Here is a 17,293-nt window from a genome sequence, read left to right as displayed (position 1 = left end):
ATGTGAGGGGTTAGTTCCTGCTTCACCTTGTTTTTCTTCAATTACACAGTTAAAGGGAGAAGTGAATGTGCAACTTATGAAGCAATTCCCCTTTGGCTGGCTTATTTTTCAAAACCATTTTTGTTTACAGAGCAGTTTCCTCCCTCCAGCTGCTTCTGTGGGTCTGACCGTGGGGCTCGGGGCCCCATCAAATGTCTCCTGACCGTGGGACCTCAGAAGAGCTCTTTCAGTCACTCTCCAGGGGACCAACACGTTTCCCAGCCAAGCTGTCGGAGGGGCAGGTCCGGAGGGCCGTGCTCTGGGCGGGTCAGGGAGTGTCAGTGCCCTGCTGTCTGGTAGTGAGACGCGTGTGGTCATTAACCACGAGCCAAGGATGGCTGGAGCCTGACTGGTTTGAGAGGGAGGAAAACATTCTTGTCAACATCCTCGTCTTGGTGCCACTGCCAGTGTTTCATAAATGACAAAGGTTGCAAAACTCCTCTCTCCTTACAGTGAATGCGAAAACTGAATTTTCTATTTGGTTGGTGGAAATCCCCTGCAATCATATCAGAAATGCTGCCAATTTCAAGATGAAAAAAAAAAAATTTGAAAGCCCAGGAACCTCCCTCCTCACTCTCTCCTTGCAGACAAACACTGACTTTCTTTGGGTCATTCCAAAATATGGCCCACTCTCCCCTCCCCTGGGGTCGGCCCGGTCTCTGGGGCCTGAGGTTGGTGTTACACCAGCTTGGTGTGCGGGAGAACCCTCCACTCCCGCCGCAGAAGTGGTGACCTCACCCATTCAGAGAAGGCTCTCTGAGCTTCTCCTAGAAATGGGTGCTTTCCAAACCCACCTACTTTCTGAGCCGAGAGGGAGAGTGTTGGGAGTGATGGGTGTGGCTGTTTCTAAAGTGGTATTTCAGTTCGCTTCTGTTTCACTCTCTTTGGGGGAAATTGCAAGCCTCAGAATCCCCAGTTGTCACACTGAAATAGCAGTATTACCGCCAGTCTTAAAGATTTCATATATTCATTTGTAAAGTGCCAGGTACACAGTGAAACACATAACGTCTGTAAAGGAGCTGGTGTGTAGAAGGTGATCTGTAAGTGATTTATTATTTTCCCACTATCCCAACGTAGCCACTGCCAATTTGGGTATCTTTTCCTTTTTAAAAATGTGCATTTTTAATTGTGACTAGTAGGCATGTGCTTTTTTATCTTAATTTTTATGTTTCAATTGTGGTAAAATATATATATAATTTACTATTTTGACGTACGTTCACCTTGTTAAGAACCATCACTACCATCCATCTCCAGAATTTTCTTGTCTTGCAATATTGAAACCCTTTACCCCTTAAACCCTAGTTCCCTATACCCCGTTCCACCCAGCCCCTGGCAACCACCATTCAACTTCCTGTCTCTGAATCTGACTACTCTTGGTGTTTAACTGGAATTGCACAGTATTTGTCCTTTTGTGACTGGCTCCTTTCACTTAGCATAATGGCCTCTAGATTCATCCACGTTGCAGCATGTGTCAGGATCCCCTTCTTTTTTAGGGCTCAATAATATTCCATTATATGGATGGACCACATTTTGCTTATCCAGTCATCTATCAATGAACACTTGGGGGCTTCCCTGGTGGCGCAGTGGTTGAGAGTCCACCTGCAATGCGGGGGACGCGGGTTCGTGCCCTGGCCTGAAGGATCCCGCGTGCCGCGGAGCGGCCGGGCCCGTGAGCCATGGCCGCTGAGCCTGTGCTCCGCAACGAGAGGGGCCACGGCAGTGAGAGTCCCGCGTGCCGCATTAAAAAAAAAAAAAAGAACACTTGGGTTGCTTCCACTTTGGGGTTATTGTGAATAATGCCACTTTGAACTTGGATATACAGATATCTGTTTGGGTCCTTGCTTTGAATTCTTTTGCATATACAACCAGAAGTGTAATTGCTGGCTCATATGGTAATCCTATACTTAATTTTTTGAGGGGCAAAGCATGTGCTTTTGTAACTTGCTTTTTCACTTAACATGGGCACATTGCTTCATCACCTGGCCGCCCTTTTTTTTTTTTTTTTTGCGGTACGCGGGCCTCTCACTGCTGTGGCCTCTCACGCTGTGGAGCACAGGCTCCAGACGCTCACGCTCAGCGGCCATGGCTCACAGACTCAGCCGCTCCGCCACATGTGGGATCCTCCCGGACCGAGGCACGAACCCGTGTCCCCTGCATCGGCAGGTGGACTCTCAACCACTGTGCCACCAGGGAAGCCCTGGCCGCCCTTTTATTGGCAGTATAAGTGTCATAATGCAGGGACACCATCATTTTCTTGGTCATCCTCCATTGGGCATTTATGTTGCTTCCAGACACACACACACACACACACACACACACACACACACAACTTTTGAAATACTGTAACGGATATTTTCAGGTATCTGAGTTTTCACAAATTATCACATTAAAGGCACTGACCTTTTTTTTTTTTGCGGTACGCGGGCCTCTCACAGTTGTGGCCTCTCCTGTTGCGGAGCACAGGCTCCGGACATGCAGGCTCAGCGGCCATGGCTCACGGGCCCAGCCACCCCACAGCATGTGGGATCTTCCCGGACCAGGGCACGAACCCGCGTCCCCTGCATCGGCAGGCGGACTCTCAACCACTGCGCCACCAGGGAAGCCCCGGCATTGACCATTTTTATGGCTCCTGAAGCTAAATGTTTTCCCAAGAAAGATGGAACCAGTTTATCCCAGTGATATATAATAGTTTCATGACACTCTTGCTGGCATTTAAAATAATATTGGAAAAAAATGTTTTACTAATAGGCCTAAAAGGTAGTCATCTTAAATGTGCTTTGTTTTCTTTCTGTTTTTGTTTCTGGTTTGTTTGTTTGTTTTTGCAGTGAGACTAAGTAGCTTTCTTTTTGGTTGCTAGCTGCATGTATAGCAGGAGGTTTGCTGCAGTGTGATACGGTAGTGAAACCCTTGAACTCTGGAATTGGATGGAACTCTGGAATTTAAACTGTGGTTTCTCCACAACCCTGCTGTGTGACCTTAAGTAGATTACTTACCTTCTCTGATCCTCGGTTTCCTCTTCTATAAAGTGAAGCTCAAGGGACCTATTCTTAGGGTTGTGTTAAGGATTAAGTGAGATAAACTAGATAATGAACATCACCTAGCACATAGCTGATACTCAGTAAACACTAGCTGTTTTCGTTATTATCATTATTTTAATTTAACAAGTCCCCATTCACTCTCACGATTCACCTTGTTTCTGCAAGGAGAGACGGTTTACACTTAAGCCAAAGGGATCCACTTTTCTGCTGTAAAGGTAGCCGATCCTAGGAGGAAGCTGACAGCCCCTCTCTGTCGAAATGCATGCTTTCGCCGGCTGGCTGGCTGGCTGCATTTGGGTGTGAGCCTCCCTGGGGCAAATACATGAACCGATGCCAGGTGATGCTTAACCTCGCTGAAAGGCGGGGCTGTGAGGGGCTGCAGGACCCTGTGCTCTACGGCCCTGTTGCCTCCATGTCGTGGAAGTGGGGGTGAAGACTTACAAATGGTGGGGCCCAGAATTCATCTTGGTGAGCGTTCTGCGTCCACATCCTGATGCTCCTTCATGCAGTTTGGGAAACTGAGGCAGGTGTTTCAGGTATGGGACTCTGGGGGCTTTGGCACAAGCAGGCTTTTGCAGCCCCTTGGAGTAAAGAGGCCTCCATGCTCCTCTCAAGTGGGCATCAGGTAGCCCCAGGTGAGGGGGGATGTAAGTCCAGCACACAGATTATTTATCCACGCTTAATGCATGCATTTTCCTCTGCTGCTGATCTGTGTCTGAGGAGGAAGTTAATAAAACCAGGGTCTTGGTCTCAAATAAACAGCTTCATGAGAAATTTCTTCTAAGGGGAAAAAACACACAAAAAAACCCTAACTTTCCCCTTTATCTGCCCCTCTCAAAAAACTCAATTCAAAAACATTTCTCATGTTCAGAGCCAATGAAAAGGTGAGCAAAACCACACCTCCTGTTTCTTCTGATGGCTCTTGGGTCCAAAAGCCGGCTCACTGGGTCATGAATCTTTTTTCCCTATTGTGTGGTGTGACGAATATTTGGATACTACAGGTCATCTACTGTCATTGGGAAACCAGTGATGAAGCGTGGTCTATTTTTAAATTCAATGCAGCAGCACATCTGATATGTGGCAGCTTCGTAAGATGTGTGTGGCTTTATATTTCCAGTGGGAAGTACAGTGGGAGGCACAGTGTTTTGAGAATGGGTAGAAACGAATCCTTATGTTCGCGTCTAAAGCAAGAACTTTGGGACTTCCCTGGCGGTCCAGTGGTTAAGACTCGGTGCTTCCACTGCAGAGGTCACGGGTTCGATCCCTGGTCAGGGAACTAAGGTCCCATGTGCCACTCAGCCAATTAAAAAAAAAAAAAAAAAGCCGAGCTTTAAAATTGGACAGAAGTTCAGATCTTGGCTTTGACCCCTAACACATAGTGACCTGGACGAGTTGCTTAGCCTCTAGGTTTTCACCTGAAAATTGGGATAACAGTAGCTCTCTTACGGGATTGTCGTGTGGATTAGAAATAAGGAAAAACCTGTAGTTGGTAACGGGCATCCAAAGGTTGCTGTTTTTGCCAGTGGGTGAATGGATCTTTGCAGCCCACGCCGTAGGAGTGAATGGATTTTAAATGACAGGTATCTTTGTCGTAAGTCATTGAGGTTTGCTTGCCTGCTAAGGTTTATTCAACCACTATCTTATTTGACCCTCCCATGAATGATCTTTTTGGAATGCACAGGGTGTGTATTAATAAATACCTACCGCCATGTTACAGATAAAGGTTGGGATTGCTTTGTCCTTTGTTATCAGCCTGCTCTTCTCAAATGTGCCCAAACCAGAAGGTTTAGTTTTTCCAGCTTTTTCTAACCCTTCAAGGTCTGAAGGAGCTTGGAGGACAGGGGCTGAGGAGGGCAGAGGTGAGGTCTTCTGGTGAGGTCTGCCATCAAGTGGCCTTGGCCATGGCAGTGGGCTCTGGCTTGGCCCTGTCACCTGCAAGCTGCAGCAGCGGGACGGGGATGCCCAAGTGGGCAAGCTGCTCTGGAGGCAGCTGTCCCAGAAGCCCTTGTGCTGCAGGTTTGTGGGAAAGCAGTTGGGAGATGGCTGGGCAGCTGGCAGTGACCTTGACCCTCACGGACTGTGCTTCTCCAACTTTCCCACCCGCTCTTCCTGCCAGAGGAGATGGGATTCCGACCCTAGCCTGCAGCAACCCACCCCAACCGTGACCTTGCTTTGAAGCTTCAAGTTTTATTTTTAACACTAACACTAATTTTACATTCTATTCCATGATAATCCGTGTTTGTTTTGCTGTGAGGACTATTCCTCCCTTACTTGAGTCAGATGGATGCTCTGGGAAGATGTTTATGTTTTTCCTGTGGCTTCCGCTACTCCCAGCCCAGTGCCTTCAACTATAGTTTGGAAAACATAGATTAAGGCAAAGTAACGATTAGATTAGACGCAACTGTGACAAGAAATGTCTAGCTTCATAAGAGCCCTTTTATCCTGTGTGATTCATTGGTTGAGTAACTGCAAGTTTGGTTTACGTAGCTAATTAACATGCTACACCTCGAATCTAAGCATTTTGTTTTAACTTAAAACATCGATGTACGTTGATGTACTGATGTAAGGCCAAGAGCTTTTGTTTGATCGGTTCATCATTCTTACATGAGGCGTATCGACCTTGTCCATTTTTATTCTTCTCCCCATCTCTCTCTCTTTTTAAAATATTTATTTATTTATTTATTTGGCTGCACCGGGTCTTAGTTGCGGCACACGGGATCTAGTTCCCTGACCAGGGATCGAACCTGGGCCCCCTGTATTGGGAGTGTGGAGTCTTAACCACTGGACCACCAGGGAAGTCCCTCTCCGCTATCTTTTACAGTTGCTTTGCTCAGTCTCATTCAACGGAAACTTTTGTTTTAGTGACTTGTCTTTATTATTTCTAAAGCAGTCAGTTCCGTCTTCATGGAAACAGCTCTTTCTTTTTTCAAACCCGATTTCTTCCACTTATCCACTTACCACGTTGTGTCACTACAAAGGTGAACAGCTGGTGTGGGTGTATCTGGGCACAATCACAGCCAGCTCTTGCAGAGACCAGGACCTGGCAGCCTGGCACCCCGGGTGGTCAGCATGAGTGGTCAGGATGTCTTCAAGAGCAAATGCAGAGCACAGCTCCCCGGATTCTGCTAGGGAGAGGTCAGGTGAGACGTCGGAATCACAGAGCCTGGGCGAGAGGCGGGGTTTGACTTAGAACTCCCATCTCAACGACACCAGCCCCTCACTCTGAGATGAGCACAACAAGCTCTAGAAGGGAGGCCTTTCACACCAGTTTCTTTTTCTGCAGATCCAATCAGCAGCATTTGTACTAATGAACCTTGCTATTGGCCAGCTCTGAATTGCCACCTTCATTGCTCTAACTTGCTCTGTCTTTTGTCTAATAATAATAACACAGACACTTCTGTAGCCCCCCACTCTGCTAGGCAGTGTTCTGGGCACTTTGAAAATACTAATTTATTCTTTTAAGCACTATTGCGATCTCTGTTTTACGGAAGGGGGAACTGAGGCACAGAAAGTTTAGTAACTTCCGTAGGTATGACCCAGGAAGTGCTTAGGTATTACCTAGGCACTTCCTGGGTATTGCCCGAGGAAGTGGCAGGGCCTGTTCCTAACCCCTGTCCTGTACTGTCTCCATATGTGGCCACCTATTTCCCAGGAGGAAGCATTTATTTGGGGCAGGGGAATCTGGATCCCAGGTGGGAGGAGGGCTGAGGCCTCTGGGAGTCCATTGGCTGTGCAGAGGAGCTGGGGTCCAGGCAGCCTTTCTCTTCTTGCTGGTCCTTTGTCTCTGGTGGAGTGTCTTCCTGGGATCTGTTCCTCTACAGAGAAGTGCCGGGAGGATGCAGCTTCCAGTACCCAGCGTGGCCCCAGCCTGCCCAGGTGGTGCCCATTCTCCCCCTTTGTCCAGAGGAAGCAGGGCCTGGCCTCTGAAATCTCAACTGCTTCCTTTCCCAACTCTTGAACCTTCTGTGGGAAGTCCACCTAAGGGTCCTCAAGCTAATGGGTGACACAGTCAGGGCATTGGGACTCAGGTGTCTTCTTGACCAGTGGCCCCAGTCTGGTTCCTTTGCACTGACCCAGGAGAGGCAGTGTGGTACACTGGTAAGAGCAGGGCTCAGTCAACCTGGTTCAGATCTGCCTCTCCCATCACTAGCTGTGCAGCGTAACCTCCTTGAGCCTCACCCTCATCCTTTGTGAAACAGAGGGCCTGCCTTCAGGGCTACTTGTGATCATTAAATTCGAAAATGGACATAAGGCACCTAAAATGTGCCTTATCATGGTAGGTGCTCAGTGGTGGGAGCTGCTTGCTGTAGCCCCCAAGATGGGCCTGATAACTGATGAAGAGGCTGTTGTTCTGAACTTATCCCAGAGGCTCCCAGGGCAGGAGCAGCCTGGAGACCTGGGAGTGGAAGGAAGAGGCTCGGGGGCACCTGCCAAGGAGAGATGGACCAGGTGATGGCTGATGGAATGAGATGTTCAGAGTTCTCTGTCATCCCCAAGGCCTACAGGTTGTCTGCAGATCTAGGGTTTCATGACAACAGGAGAGAAGGACACGTAAGCCCATGGCTGCGTGGAGAAGGAGGCTGGGGGCTGAGCCTGGGGAGGGGGCGCCCAGGAGAATGGAGTAAACTGCCGAGTAGCTGGGACCCTTATGAGGGACACCCATCTCCATTGCCACCCTGAATGTGTGTGTGTGTGTGTGTGTGTGTGTGTGTGTGTGTGTGTGTGTGACTTGTTTGGGATCAGGAGAGAAGAGAGGAAGTCGAGTTTGTAGCTTTAAAGGATATTAATTTCTTGGGGGTCTTTGGGGTGGTCTACATCTTCCAGGTATCATAGGCTGTGATTTTCCTAGAATATGCATGCGCATGTCTTTAATACATGTGCTATATGTTTTATAAGTGTGTGTGTGTGTATACTATATAGATTTAATTGTACAGAATCAATACAAGCTACTTATGAAAAGTTTGTTACAAATACAGATTTGCCAAAGGAAGAAAAAAAAAATCTATCATCCACCTGCCCTAGAAATCCACCACTCAATGGTTTCTAACCTTTTTCAGATTTGAAATCCTTTTGAAAATCTGCTGGGACTTCCCTGGTGGTCCAGTGGCGAAGGCTCCGTGCTCCCAATGCGGGGGGCCCGGGTTCGATCCCTGGTCAGGGAACTAGATCTCTCAGGCTGCAACTAAAGAGTTCACATGCTGCAACTAAAGATCCCGCATGCCGCAAATTAAAAAAAGAAAACAGAAAGGAAAATCCACTGAAAAATCTCAGACCTTCTCCCCAGAAAATGTTCCTAGGAGAACATTTGTGTGTATACTTTCATTAGGTTCCCCGGGCCCCCAGGCTCACCCTAGACTGTGGGAGGGTGCAGTGAAGAGCTGTTTGGGTCCGACCGCTGGCTTCTTCACATTGTGAGACTCTGACTCCGAAACCAACCTCAGAGGCCGGAGAGAGATGGAAGATTCTGACCACCCCAAGGCCTCTGTGAGACACACTTGTTCAAAGTCTGCTTTGAAGCTGTTTCTGTTTCCAGTCTTGACCACCTCTTAGGTACAATGTACAAGTGTGCTCTGTGTCGTTTAAGTCCTTTTCTTTGCCCTAAATTCACTGCCCCTTTTGGGGGCTTTCAGCCAGGACCGGCTTTCCTGCATCATTGGGTGACTCCCCTGTAGGATCGGTTCATTTGCGGAGCCCGCCTGTCCTTTGGGACAGTTGCATCCTGTGGGTTTGTGGGCCTCACCCCGCCCGCTTCTGCGTGAAGGGCCTTGGCTTGGGTAGGTCGAAAAGCCAGGCCAGGAGAGCTGGGTGTCGACCATGGGTGGGTGGAATGGTCTCTGAGGGATGGGAAGTTGGGGACATGTCCAGGCCTTGCATGTTGGGCTTCCAGGCGGCTTGAGACCCTGTATGATGAACACACAGACCCCCTTTCACTGAGTGGGTGGGCTGGTAGACCACCCCACCCCATGGTGCCTGAGGCATTGGTTAGCCTCCCTGAGACCTTAGCATGTTCTCTGCTCCAGGCATGGGGGGGCCCCTCCACTTTTGAGAATCCCAAGGCTTTTTTCCTAGTCCTGTGGGGAACCAGCCTCCCTTGGTGCCACTTCCCATTTTGGACAGTGACCTCGCCTGGTTTCCTCTCCCCCTTTTCTTTCTTTTTTCAAATTATTTATTATTTATGTATTTATTTATTTATTTTTGGCTGTGTTGGGTCTTCGTTGCTGCTCATGGGCTTTCTCTGGTTGCGGTGAGCGGGGGCTACTCTTCCTTGCGGTGCGCGGGCTTCTCATTGCGGTGGCTTCTCTTGTTGTGTGGAGCACGGGCTCTAGGCGCGGGGGCTTCAGTAGTTGTAGCGCGCGGGCTTCAGTAGTTGTGGCTTGCGGGCCCTGGAGTGCAGGCTCAGTAGTTGTGGCACGTGGGCTTAGTTGCTCCGTGGCATGTGGGATCTTCCCGGACCAGGGCTCGAACCCGGGTCCCCTGCGTTGTCAGGTGGATTCTTAACCACCGCGCCACCAAGGAAGCCCTCCTCTCTCCCTTTTCTAACACAACAAGCTTTATTGAGATATAATTCACATGCCATAAAATTCATTTAAGGTACACAATTCAGTGGTTTCTTAATATACTTACAGAATTGTGCAACCATCACCATAATCTATTTTAGAACATGTTCATCACTCAAAAAAGAAACCTTGTACTCACTAGCAGTCACTCCCCAGTTCTTCCCAACCCCCCCTGCCCTAGACAACCACTGGTCTACTTTCTGTTTCTAGGGACCTGGCTGTTCTGGACATTTCATACACATCGAATCATACAGGACGTGGTCTTCTGTGGCTGGCTTCTTTCACTCGGCCTGTTGCTGATTCTTTAGGAACGTGTCTGACTCATAATTACAGTGGAGGAGTTGTTTGTACCGACTGTTTATTCAGTCACAGGTATCGGACGGAGCCTCTGCTATACTAAGCCTGGAGCAGGTGCTGGGCCACACAGCAAGGAACACGGCAGCCATTCGTGTATTAGTTATCTCTTGCTATGTAACAAGTTATCCCAAAACTTAGCTTAAACAACGAACACTTACCATCTCCGTTTCTTTGGGTCAGAATCAGGGAGCAGCTGGGGCTGCAGGTGTATGTGGCTGGAGGTACCTGCCAAGGTTTTGATGTGTCAGTTCCTTGCCATGTAGGCTGGCTTCTTCATAGGGCAGCTTGAGTGTCCTTACAACATGGCTGCTGGCTCAGCCCAGAGTTAAAGATGCGAGAAAGAGAAAAGAGAAAAAAAAAAAAAAATAGATGAGAGAAAGAGACAAAGATTGCCCAAGACCGAAGCCCTATGGTCTTTTATAACCTAATCTAAAAGGTGACCTGGCATCACTCTGCCATATTCTTTTGGTCACAACCCTGCTATAATGTGAGTGGGGAGCTGCACAAAGGTGTGACTACCAAGAAGGGCAAGTACCTGGATATAGTTTCATATAGAGGATGGTCCTTATGAGATCCAGGACGCAGCGGGCTCGTTCATGAAGGCCTTACGGTGCTGCCTCTGAATGAGCTTTGGGTCAGCTCTGAGTTCTCTGGGCTCCATGCTCTACTGAGGCCTCTTCCCTCTCCCCCTACTCTGTATTTGTAATTAGGGAGCTTGACATGTAATTATATATAGCCTTGAACTTGGTTGTACCAGATTTACCCACCTCTGTTAGAATAATTTTTACAGATTCTTTCTCCAGGTATTTGTGAATTCTGTTTGCATTTCTATCGAATGGGTGAGCCAGTTTTTGCATTTCCTTTCATTCCCGTTGTCAAGAAGGGTATTATTGACTAGAACAGGGCCAGGACTCATCCCGGTGGTTTTGACCAGTTCCCACCAGGGCACTGGGTCACATCATCTAACAGAGTCTCCGGAGACCCTTCCTTTTCCAAGTGGTCCATAAGATTGTCTTGAGGGGCAGGACTGGGTCATGATAAAATGGGCATATATCATGCATAAAAAAATCGACTCTAGGGCTTCCCTGGTGGCACAGTGGTTGAAAGTCCGCCTGCCAATGCAGGGGACGCAGGTTCATGCCCCGGTCCGGGAGGATCCCGCATGCTGCGGAGCGGCTGGGCCCGTGAGCCATGGCCGCTGAGCCTGTGCGGTAAGAGCCTGTGCTCCGCAACGGGAGAGGCCGCAACGGTGAGAGGCCCATGTACCGCAAAAAAAAAAAAAAAAATCGACCCTTGTGCCCTACAGGAGGTGGATGATTCATTGTTAGAAGCAGTTTTAGTTTTTGGTAGATGTGGGTTCTGATCCCTGCTCTGCCACTTATTGTGTAACTTTGGGTAAGTCTTGGGCCTCAGTTTCCTTAAGGAGATGATGATAATACCTACTTTGTGGGGTTCTTTTGATGATTTGATGAGATAAAGTCCCAGGTATGTACTGCTGCACAAACTACACCAAACTTAGAGATATAAAGTAACAAGTGTTTTTATTATGGGCATGGATTCCGTGGGCCAGGCACTCAGACAGGGCTGGACAGGACAGCTTGGCTGTGTTCTGTGGTGTCTGAGGTCAGTAGGGAAGACTCTCAAAGGGCTGCGGATTACTTGAACATGGGGTTGGGGGGGTACTGGAATCACCTGGGAGTTTCTTCACTTGTCTAGTTGCCTGGGCAGGGATGACTCAAAGGCTGGGCCCAGATGGGACTGCCAGCCTGAGTGCCTACACTGGCTTCTCTTTCTGGCTTTGGGCTTCCTCACAGGATGGCGGCTCTGGGTCACACTTTCTTGATGCCAGAACTCCAACAAGAAGCATTGGTGCTTGGTTCCAGACCAAAGTGGAAGCTGTATGACCTTTTATGACCTAAACTCTCAAGTCACTTAGCGCCACTCCTGCTATACTCTCTTAGTCAAGGAAGTCAAAAGCCCACCCAGATTTCAGGGGAGGAGACATAGATGCCTTTTCTATGAGAATTGGCCACCATGTTTTAAAGCCTTCATGATAAATGTAAAAACATTTAGCATGATGACTGCCATGTTGTATGGGCCAGAACATGTTAGATGCCGTTCCCTCTGCTGCTGCCCACTTTTTTTTTTTTCACATCTTTATCGGAGTATAAATGCTTTACAATGTTGTGTTAGTTTCTGCTGTACAACAAAGTGAATCAGCTGTATGTATTCATATATCCCCATATCCCCTCCGTCTTGAGCCTCCCTCCCACCCTCCCTGTCCTCAAGTCCATTCTCTACGTCTGCGTCTTTATTCTTGCCCTGCCACTAGGTGCTGTCCACTTTGGTATCTCCCAGGTACTGACTGCTGTGGATCTGATTGTGTGACTTACGTAAGCCCCCTGCCCCCCGTCTTAACTAAATGATCTTTAAGCTGCAGCTCCGTAAATATGTTTAGTCTAATATTGCCAGATTCATTCTTTTTACCTTCTTCAAGTTTGGACCCAACTTTTAAAAATTTCCTAGCCCTTAGTTGAATTTCCTTACCCTCAACGGCTTCTCAAACACATCTAGAGGTTTTCACGAGGAGATTCTAGAAGGTCAGTTTCCTGAGTCCCCCGGGGTATCTTTCGTGAGCTTTGATGTGTGATTCACACAGTCCCCTGATGTTCCAGGCACCCTTTTTATCCCCTTACTCTAATTTTCTCAGAATAAAAATTCACAATTGACCTTTTCCAGAAACAAAGGAATAGCTTTTCTTCTCTAAAATGTATAAAAAAGTCTAAGACATCATGTCCTCCCACAAGGATCACATGCTAGAATTGGAAACCTAAGACTCACAGGAAACCATGGTGGAATGCAGGATATAACCAGGTGCCCCACCGTGAGGCCCGGCTGGTAGCCCCCTACCTGTGCTGTCCCATGGCTCCTTACCTCTACTGGCCAAGTCGATGATGTCTGGTGGCTCTTCTTTTACAGGGGAGGATATGGCTCTGGAGAGATTAGGACACTCATCCAAAGGCAGATCTAACTCCAGGGCTGGCGCTCCTACCTTTCTCGGGGAGATACCCTGCAACCACGCACACTTTTGGGTTGACAGGTTGCATTGCAGACATGAGCATCACTTTTTAAATCTGTGCCTCCCCTACCCCACCCCCAGATCACAAACTCTGGAAGCCTCAGTTCAGATAGCCTTTTTTGGTCTAAGCTTGGGGAATTAGCAAAAGAAAGAAGGAAGCTCCAGATTCTAATTAACTTTGCTTTTTAACTACAGATGAGCCACTTTTTGAGTTACCTGGGGGTGAGAGTCTCAAAGATTAATGAAAATATGTAAAGATGACAGGCAAGCAGGAGCCAGACACTCCTGTAATTAGGTTTCCTCATCCTTGTGCCTTGAGAGTAAAAAGATCAAGGGAACAAAAGGACAGGGGAATTATGTGAATAACTGTGGTAACTGTCTTCCGCCTTTGAGGAGGATTATTTTTCAGAGTCTTCCTGTTTTTCCCAATAGAACTTAAACATTTAACTGTTTGTTTTTTTGGTTGTTGTTAGCTTCATCTTTTTTTTTTTCAACTGTAGCCTTTTTAGTCTTGTCCCTACTCAGCTTAATCTTATCTGACCACACCTAAAAATGCTATAGAAAAAGAAAAATGATTTTCCTTCTACCCTTCTAGGTTCTTGGCTGAGGCCTCCCCACACCTGCCCTGTAGTAAAAAGACAGATTAACAGGAGAATAACAAATTTAAACACATACATATGTACGGAAGCCCCCCAAAGATATGAGACTCAAAGAAGTCACCAGAGCAGAAAGCTTCTGTCTCTTTTAGACAAACAATTAATTTGTGAAGAATTGACAAGACAAGGGATTTGGGCTAGGGGTAGTAAGATGGTGAAGAAGTTAACAAGGTTTGGGGCTTCCCTGGTGGCGCAGTGGTTAAGAATCCGCCTGCCAATGCAGGGGATATGGGTTCAAGCCCTGGTGCGGGAAGATTCCACATGCCGCGGAGCAGCTGAGCCCGTGAGCCACAACTACTGAAGCCCACATGCCTAGAACCCATGCTCCACAACAAGAGAAGCCACCACAATGAGAAGCCCGCGCACTGCAAGGAAGAGTAGCCCCTGCTCTCCGCAACTAGAGAAAGCCCTGAGAGCAGCAACGAAGACCCAATGCAGCCAAAAATTAATTAATTGATTAATTAATTTCTAAAAAGTTAACCAGGTTTGTTTGCACAGTCTCCTTGGCCCTAAACTCCCTGTCTCTGGTGGTTAGGGATGCCTTCTACCTCCTGGAACAGGGAAGATCCCTTTCACATGGGAGATTTACTTCCTGCTTTTAGGGGATAAAGAAGGTTCAGAGTGTCCTTTGTGCACTGGCTGTTTATCAACTCCTTTTAATTCAAAATAATCAATATGCCAGAGTGGCGTATTTAGGGTTTTCATATTCTGACCCCCTGCAATGCTGAGTGCCAGGTTTGAATTCGAAGAGCCAAGCAGAATTCCAGGAAGGTTGGAGGCTGGGATATCGGTGGGCAGCAGAGGGAAGCTGACATTTCATCACAGCGAGCTCACGTGGAAATGTCAGGATGGGGAGAAGGAGTGCCTCATGGAGCAGATCAACTCCCCTCTTACAGGTCTGTTGAATGTACCAAGGGTTCTCATGGGTGTGAGCAGAGGCGCTTCAGATTTCTTGCCTCAAGCTCGGGAGCTTATAAAGAGGATCCACTCCTTCTGGCAGTCGCTAGTAGAGGACTGGGAATCTAATTTCCCTATTCTTTCTAACAATGGTGAAACTAATTTATTTATCCACTAAACTAATTTCTTTATACCCTCACTATTATTTCAAAAAGGACTTAAGATCCCTTAGCTTGGAACGAGGAGATCAGGAGACTTTGATTCTTCTTCCCTCTCTGCCAGGTTGCTGCATCTCTTTGTGTCTGTTTCCCATCTGTGAGAGCAAACACTTCTGAGTGGTTAGTATACACACCGGGCACTGTTATAGAGACTTTCCATGTGTCTGTATTAATTCACTTAATTCTCTCCCAAACAACTGATTACATTATGTATCTTTTTGGAATTTGTCAGTGCAGTTCCAGTACATTTGTGAATACACGGAGGATGACTTCTGTGGCTTTTGCCATTTCAAAGAATCTTGGGTTTTTCTCTTGGCTCCAGAGGAAAATAATACCCCAATTTGAACAGTGCTAATGGGGACCTTGTCTTTGAGCTTGACTTTCAACCAGACCCAGGCTGGAGAGAAAGGAAGTCTGCAGGATAGGGGGCCTGGGGCCGCCTATAGAGATGGGAACAGCCAAAGCCTGTCTGCCCCTTGGAAAATCTCTTTGGTGGCTTGGCCCTGTGGGGTCGTTATCCCTTCCTGGTTGGGGGTTGTTAGGGATACAACCCCTCCCCAGTCAGGATGGCAGTCAGAGAACCCCTCCTAGCCTCTGTCTGCCCATCCAAGGTCCAGCTGTGACCCTGAGGCTTATTTTTCATCCTGGGAAATCCCCTTCCTGTGGGTCAAGGGCGGTCCTGCCTCCCCCCACCCCCACGAGGTACCCCTCCCTACCCGGGCCGAGTCCGGGTTCGAGCCGCCAGCGTCCCCGGGAGTGAAGGTGGAGGTGGAGGAAGCCAGCCGGTGGAGCGCTGGGTTGGGTGCGGGGCGGTTCCCACCCAGTGGCCAGGCTCCGCCTTCTCCAGAGATGGTCGGCAAAGTGCACAGCCCGCTGCGCTGTGCGGGTAGAGAGTGAGGTTGAGTGTGAATGCGCACGAGTGCGTGTGTGTCTGTGGTCTCGGCGTCTGTGTCATTGTGTGTTTACATAAAGTAATTGTGTATCTTCGGTCTCTGTGTCTGAGTACTTGTGCGGGAGTGTGTGACTTCGTGCGTCATTGTGTGTGTCAATTTACCCGAGTGCGTGTGTGTGAACGTGCATGCTAGTGTATGTTTTTGTGAGTGTGTCTGTGTGTGACATCCGGGGATGGGATACGGAGGGGGATCCTCCCATCCTGAACCCCCTCTCTCTTCTCCTCGAGGTGGCCGGGGCGCCCAGAACCCCGGCCCTGACAGGGGTGCTAGGGTTGGCGACGCAGAGCTCACCGAGGGTCCCGCGACCTCCCACGGCCGGGCCGCCTGGTCTGCGCATCCCAGGCTTCTTCAACATTCCCGGGAGCTCCTGGCCGAGTTTTTCTCCTGCCCTCTTCGCAGGCTCTAGGCGACGCTGGGGCGGAGGGAGGCTCTTTGGGCCGGATGGGCGGGCCCTGCCTTGGGCGCCTCACCTGGAACACTGGCTGGAGGCGGAGACTTGCGGAGCAGTTGGGACCACCGAGGGCTGTGCCTCAGGCCACTTTGTTCTGCCCCACGTCTGCCCCGCTCGGGTGGGGTCACTCTGGGGTCACTCTGAACCTCGCACTCCCCTCCTCCTCTTGCGCTCCACTGTGACACAGGTTGAAGTCCGGCTGTGGACCCGAAAGAACATTCGAGGGGACCTGGGACGTTGCAGGGCAAGAAGCGTGTGGGCCCGGTAACAGTCCAAAGTGCTTCCAAAGCTAGCTCTGCTGCTAAGAGGCTGTGGGATTGGGTGCAGACGTGTGTGTGTCTGTGTGTGTGTGAGTTCCTTGCCCTCTGAGCTTCGGCTTCATTTACAACCCAAGGGAGAACAATACCCACTTTACAGTGTGATGCCTGGATGAAAACTGGAGCAAAGTGCAGGGGGATGACCGCGCTATTGCACGCACGCTATGCCAGCACGCATAGTTCATTGTAATGAATAGGTGTACCGTGAAAGTCCCGGGTTAACCCATTTATTTTCTAAATCCGACATGTGAGGTAAACTCCGATGGAGAGGGAGGCCCAGCGGCTGGGGAACAGCCCGCACACTGGATTTGAGCACAGAGCCAGGGCTGGCCAGTTACTCTGGTGACCCCGGCTCCTGACAAGTGACTCTGGTCCCTTGCCCCGCCCTTTCTGATGATTCTCTGGGAACCCGGGAGAGGAAAGCAGTTAGGCGGACGACCGGCCCTGGCTCACTTGGCAGGTGGCATTTTCTATCCTCTGGTTACAAGGCTGAAGGGGGGCCAAGGGCAGCGTGCGCAAGCCGTCCGGGGTCCAGCGGCGGCTGAGGTTCCCGACTCCATGCGCAACCCCACCCGCCAGCAGGGAGCAGCGGGGGTCCGGGAGGATTTGCAGCGGCGTCCACGAGGTGCGCAGCAGACGCCTGCTCTCCAGAGCTTCGGCTGGCTGGGGCTGTGAGAATTTGCCGACGGTGCCCGCGCCGCCGCTGGCCCCGCCCCAGCCCCGGGGACGCC

General features: G+C 49.3%; 1 protein-coding gene across 8 annotated transcripts in view; it reads left to right on the top strand.

The window, feature by feature from the left end:
• Positions 1-17,293, top strand: part of PIK3CD (phosphatidylinositol-4,5-bisphosphate 3-kinase catalytic subunit delta) — a 47,198-nt gene that overhangs the window by 2,867 nt on the left and 27,038 nt on the right. The window lies entirely within an intron of this gene.

Source organism: Neophocaena asiaeorientalis, unplaced genomic scaffold, assembly GCF_003031525.2.
Source record: "Neophocaena asiaeorientalis asiaeorientalis breed wild unplaced genomic scaffold, Neophocaena_asiaeorientalis_V1.1 scaffold275, whole genome shotgun sequence".
Lineage (NCBI taxonomy): Eukaryota > Metazoa > Chordata > Mammalia > Artiodactyla > Phocoenidae > Neophocaena > Neophocaena asiaeorientalis.
The sequence above is the reverse complement of the archived record's forward strand: the minus strand, read 5'-3'. Positions and strand labels throughout refer to the sequence as shown.